The sequence below is a fragment of the Alosa pseudoharengus genome, unplaced genomic scaffold (genome assembly GCF_046254945.1).
Source record: "Alosa pseudoharengus isolate Yale_2024_CS ecotype anadromous, Long Island Sound unplaced genomic scaffold, YU_APseudo_1.1 YU_APseudo_1.1_scf_6, whole genome shotgun sequence".
In the NCBI taxonomy this organism is placed as follows: Eukaryota; Metazoa; Chordata; class Actinopteri; order Clupeiformes; family Clupeidae; genus Alosa; species Alosa pseudoharengus.
Window position 1 is genome coordinate 16,876,194 of NW_027468848.1, and position 6,262 is coordinate 16,882,455.

A 6,262-nucleotide genomic window follows, 5' to 3' on the forward strand; every position below is an offset into this window, starting at 1 on the left:
CACTTTCTTCTCTTCAAGTCAACCTGAGCCGCCTATGTCTTTTGGGATTTGGAATGAGATGTTAGTGACATCTATCTCCTCGTTTGACCAGGTTATTATGCCATCGATAGTGCCTATAGTGTATTATGCCATCATAGTATCTTATTATGGCCACCTCTAGCTAGTGTAGTGGTCATATAGGGATATACTTCCTGATTTTGGTCAACGATACCCAAGACACCGAAACACCGGGGCACATAAAACTTGGTGGGCATGTACTGTAGGCCCACTAGACTTTTACGGAAAAAATTTGTTTGATCACAAGTTGTTTGTTTGGTCACCCAGTACAAAGTTTCCGTGCACAAGCGCAAATTGTTTTATACAGCTGCAAAACTCTATTACACATGTGAATATATTTTCACAGGTACAAAATATATATGGCCTTGTTTTGATTCCATACATACAAGCATAGGCCTACACAAAAGTTGCAAGAGTCGGGGATGGAGTAGGAGATTAGAGTAGGGATCGACCAATTATCGGCCTGGCCGATTATTAGGGCCGATATTTAGCATTTTTATAATAATTGGTATCGGTCATTTTTTCCACCGATAAGCCGATATTGAAATGGATAAAGAATGAAACGCGCTACTTTGTCTGTAAAGCGTCTCTCACTCCCTGCATTTGCTACTCTGTGGTCAAGAGCATTGTCCCGCCCACTACACTGTCTGATTTGTTAGTTAGCACGAATGCAGCCAATCAGGATAGAAGACTGAACACAGACAAAGTTTAGGATTCTCACTGAGGCAGCCTGTAGACTGGGCTTCAGCTGTACGGAGCTATTTTTCGAAGGTAAGAAAGGTAGCCTACATTGCTGAAGTTGCAATGAATCACAATGTAAGCTATTGTCTCTTTGATCGGGATCAATAAGTAAAGCACCCACTTCCTTCATTTAGCGAATTCCCGATTGATGGACGTTACTGATGCTGTTTACTAGTTAGCCTACAAACTCGGGTGCTGCGTGTCGGGAGTTCTCTGCCTCAGCCTCGTTCGTTAATTGTGAATAACGGGACACCACTGCGGACATAGTACAGACAAGTCCTAAATTATGCGATAGCGAACGTCAAAAAGTGTAATTGCTCCTTTTTGAAACGGCCTGTCAGAAAAGACAACATGCACCCAGGGCCAGCCGTAATTTAATCCGACCTGAACTAAATCGCGTCCTGAGCTTTAGGCTCTCAAAAGTGTAGTTTGTAGCCTACACATGGACACAAATTGCATACTTAAATAGCCTAAGAACTATTTTAAAACTGTTTTGTTAAACTATTCAACTGTAACACTTGCCATCACGCATGCACCTCTTCCTCTCCCTCTCTCGTGCACTCACACACACGATGGCAAAGCATCCTCTTTGTGACAGGTCCCTTAATAAGCACATAGCCCATTGTGTAGGCCTAGTCTATGAAAATAATTGCTATCACTTAGCTCTTGGATTAACATGATACACAGGATTTACACTTGCAAGTGATGCAAGTTGATAGACAATTGTGTATTAAAAGAAGAAAGAAAAGTTTGCATAATTAAATGCTTTTGAATTAATTTTTGCAGCATATCGCCTTTACCTACCCCCCTTTTTGACAACTGACATATCGGTTTTACATATCGGTTATCGGCCTCCTGTTTTGGTAATAATTGATATCGGTATCGGCCCTGAAAAAAACATATCGGTCGATCCCTAGATTAGAGCCTAACCGATTTATCGGCAGACCGTTGTTATCGGTCGATAGGTATTTTCCTAACTATCGGTATCGGCAATAGCGGGCGATAAATCATTTTAAAATCAGTAAAGGAAAAACAATGATCCTTCATTTAGACTGCATTTCCAGTATTGGCATTACATAGTTTGTCCACCAGATGGTGGAGAGTCTTGCTGCAAGACACACATGCATTAGGCCTACTTGACTTGGTTTTGGTAAACAGGCTCTGGTTTTACTTCACTGTGACTTCCTACACCGAAAACACAAAAGTAGCTTACGGTTTAACCACTGTGGCTTGTGTATTCATGATAGAATGATTTTCAGGTTAAATGTAATTCTCATTACTTCTTTAAGCCGAAATAAACCTGAGAATGTTTATCGGACATGCTTGGTTTTTACTGCAGGAACATCTTACACCAGCTTAATCAGGGTATATGCAGGAATCATAGAGTTGAATTTACTACTTTTTACTACCTTTTTTACTACCTCCACAATATTTTTTACTACCAACACGACATCAAGCAGCAGCCCTTTTTTTTTGGGGGGGGGGGGGGGGTACCACTTACTACTTGCTATAAGGTATAAATCATACATATTAGGTACACTAATAATTTCTAATTGTGATCATTAAGTATGGTCATTGTCAATGACAATGTTTTTTTGTAGTGTCGAGGAGTTCAGTTTCAGTTGTCCTTACCTTAACCCTAGCCCTTGAGTTATCCTAACCAGCCCTTAGCCCTAATAAGGTGAATGATTTGGCACAAATGACGCTAAAACACCAAACATGTGTGGTGAAAAATGAAGAACAAACACCACCGAAACAACTCTAGTCTAAGGATAGGCCCAAAAATCTATTTATATGGATATATAAAGCCATTATTATTGGTATGGTATTGTTGTTGCACATTTGACACAAAGCAGTCCGTGAAAACATGCACATCAGTGGACTGCTTTAATGCAAAATTGAAAACTATGATTTCATTGCATTACTCAGCATGGATGCACGATGCTTGCATGATAAATACTTCCCAAAACAACAGTTAGGTAGGTAGGTAAGGATGCCATTTAGTGTAAATCAAGTTTAATCACAATTTGATAAAATATAGATTCTTTAAGCCAATGATTTGATTATTTTCAATACTTCAAAATGTGTAGCAATGCGATTCGATGCGTTACTGGTCAGTTGTCGATAGGAAATGATAGATTTTGGTTAGTTTTCATGGATTCAAATGCCAATATTATAGGCTAAATTATAGGCCAAATACTGAACATTGACTGTGGAATCAAGTAGGTTACAGAGTTTCTTTCCCCCCCTAAAACCTCCTGTCACTAGCTAGATGCTTTCAAATTTAACATGGTTTTAAACTCATATGTTGCAGTTTTCTGTCACTGCAATAAAACTAGCCTATTTGGAATATTTTGTATAATTTGCTGTTCCTTTTATGAGAACAATTTAACTGATCAAGTTTTCATAGGCTATTGAATGATTTAAATGTGAATGCCATAAACTTAATTCGCCATTAACTAGATTCGCGTGGTTCTTCACGCAGTTGTCATCTAAATGCAGTGTTTTGTAGGCTATTCAAAGAATTTCACGTTCATCACTCAGTTGTGGTGTAGGTCTGTCTTGAGTGACCGCTGTCCCTTTAAATGTCTGGGACTTTAAATAACGGGACTTTTAAACTGCATGCTGTTTTTGTTGATGGACAGTTCCGTCTTTGATTCAGTTTTCTACCGTTTTAATAAATGACACGCGCACTTGCGTGGTTAAAAGTAAGGAATTGTTTTCACTCGTTTTCTTGCAATTCCGTAACATTAGATACTAGGTCTAGGTTACGTTAAAAAAATGTTGTCGGTTACTATGTCAGTGACTAGCTCGAACTTTGTTACTGATGGGATAGGTGGAATTTTATTGCACGGTTCTGGATGATCACAGTCAGATGGCAGCGCTACCGTCAGCTGAACGAAAGCTTACACTAGTCAAGTCCACAGTTGTTAAAACTTCCAGCTGAAGTAGCCTAGTGTAAACTGAGAGAGTTGCCTCCTAACGGAGTGAGTGTAGCCTATATATTTTTTAGCTGCTATCCGAGTGATAGGCTAGCCTAGGCCTACATCTACCGCTCCTTTGCTACATGAACAAATATTATTAGATGAGTGACAGAAGCACCGGACACCAGACCAGCAGGCCCATATGATAAACGCAGCTCTGGTAGCCTGCGGTAGGGCCTAGATGACGTGAAAAACGCGAGAGTCGCCGAAAAGCATCCCTGGCCCCTAAAAAACTCTTCGGATCTGCACGATTCATATAAGTCGCCCAAAGCAACGTGAAGGAGACACCGAAAAGCGTGTTGTTTGTATCCCTGTAATATCAACTGAAGCAAAAAGGCGAAAATGTTGTTTGTTGGCTGTCAACCACGGAACTCTACACAGTTTACTTCTACGTCATTGCTATCGACTCCGACTCACTCAGGTCCTGTTAGCACGTATATATTTTTTAATTAGGCAAGATGAAGTTAAAACATGTAGACACAAATATTAAGCAAAAAATGTAAACTCATATATTGAAGTGGTGATGAAAAATTTACTACCAAGTCAAATTGCATTTATTACCTTTTACTACCTTTCAAGGGCCTTAATTTTGGTAGATTCTATTTACTACCTTTTACTACCTTTTACTACCGCGCGGACACCCTGTTAATGTTATGTCCATAGGTAAAATTATGTTAACGTTAGCATTGGTTGAGTGATGGAGGCTGGTTTGATTGTTGGTGTATTTGTGAAACATAAAGTCGGTTATACCGAGCAAATTGATAACAGCACTGTAATTGTCTCTTTTGACTGTCATCTCATTCTTTTCTGACCATACTGACAGGAGCTAAGTTAGTTAGCCACAACGCTAACAAGAAGGGCATAGGCTACCGGTCTACGATGCATCCTAACACCGGGCTGGGACACTTCTGCTTGCTAAATGCTGTTGACTCCCTCACGGTCCTTGGTGGCCCTGCCAGTGCTTTGTAAAATGTTGCATTAAGACAACAATAAGTCTACACGAAATAAATGCATTTGGGAATGAACGTTCATTCCCAAACACCCTAGACTACTCCCTAGTTTCAGTCTTCAATTTCTTGCATTTCAACAAAGGTTTTTCAAGTAAGGTAGAGCATGGTTTAGGCTACAAAGGCTAAAAGTAAAGTAAAGTAAAATAACTGATCATACTTGTAAAATGATTTTCTTGCATAAAGGGATAGATTGATTAAGTATAAACTGCTCACAATGTAGATTCACACAAGGTAGCACGAGAATGTAAAATGTATATGATATCTTGGCTCCCTTTATTCTCAAGATAATACAGTGTTTCCCACAGAATTGAATTCCGTTTGTGGTGGTTGGTTTGCAGAATTAACTTGAATACAACAGTTTTTAACAAATTAGCACAGCGTGGTTATGATGCTAACCAGATTTAAGCACAATTTAGTACAACCTGGAAAATCATTGTTGATATTGTGGTGGGCCGCCACTATAATAAGTCAATATATGGGAAACACTGAAATAAGTAGTATAAGTATACTCTTTTGATCCCGTGAGGGAAATTAGGTTTCTGCATTTATCCCAATCCGTGAATTAGTGAAACACACTCAGCACACAGTGAGGTGGAGCACACACTAATCCCGGCGCAGTGACAGGGCTTAAAGTGTATACCGATATGTCAGGTTAAAAAACATTTTTGACAAATGAAGGAACATGAAGCAAGATAGTAGTGAGTAGTAACCTCATAAGAGGGTGTCCAGCAAAGTTGAGCATAGGGGAGAATGGGTTTTAACTGCATTTTCTTTTACACTGATAAGGCCAAAAATGTCCTCTATGACATACCAGTGGTTCATAAGCATGAGCCTGACTGGCAGGGACAAAGTAAAGACGAATAAGCTACAAAATTTAGGTAAATCATGGCCATCAGTGAGAAATTGATAAGGGGTGTGAGTAGGATCAGATCACAAAATGGCAGTTGTGTCATTTGCCATCACATACTGTAGGCTATACAACAAGTTACGTACAATCAGTAAGCAAATTAATAGTCTGTCTATAGCTAACATTAGTTGATAAGCAGATGGATATATAAAGAGCAGAGGAAACTTTTGTTTCTCATTTGTATCCCTTCTATTGTTAAGGAGGCCAAATGGTGATTCTCTTTTAAGGATCATTTAAGTATTACTTTTGTCACAATTATTTCTCCTAATTTTGCCTTAGGAGAAATAAAACAAACAAAAGATGAGACACATAGCAATAAGACAAGTAGGAGTCACATAAGAGATATTAGTTTGAGAAGCAGGAGAAATATAGGAGATCTCTTATATGTTTGAGTGTAGTCTCACTTACAACTTGTTTCTCCTTAGGAGAAATAATAGAGCAGATGGAGTCAAATAAAATATATTAGTTTGAGAAGCAGGAGAAATACGGGAGATCTCTTATATGTTTGAGTGTAGTCTCATTTACAACTTGTTTCTCCTTAGGAGAAATAATAGAGCAAATGA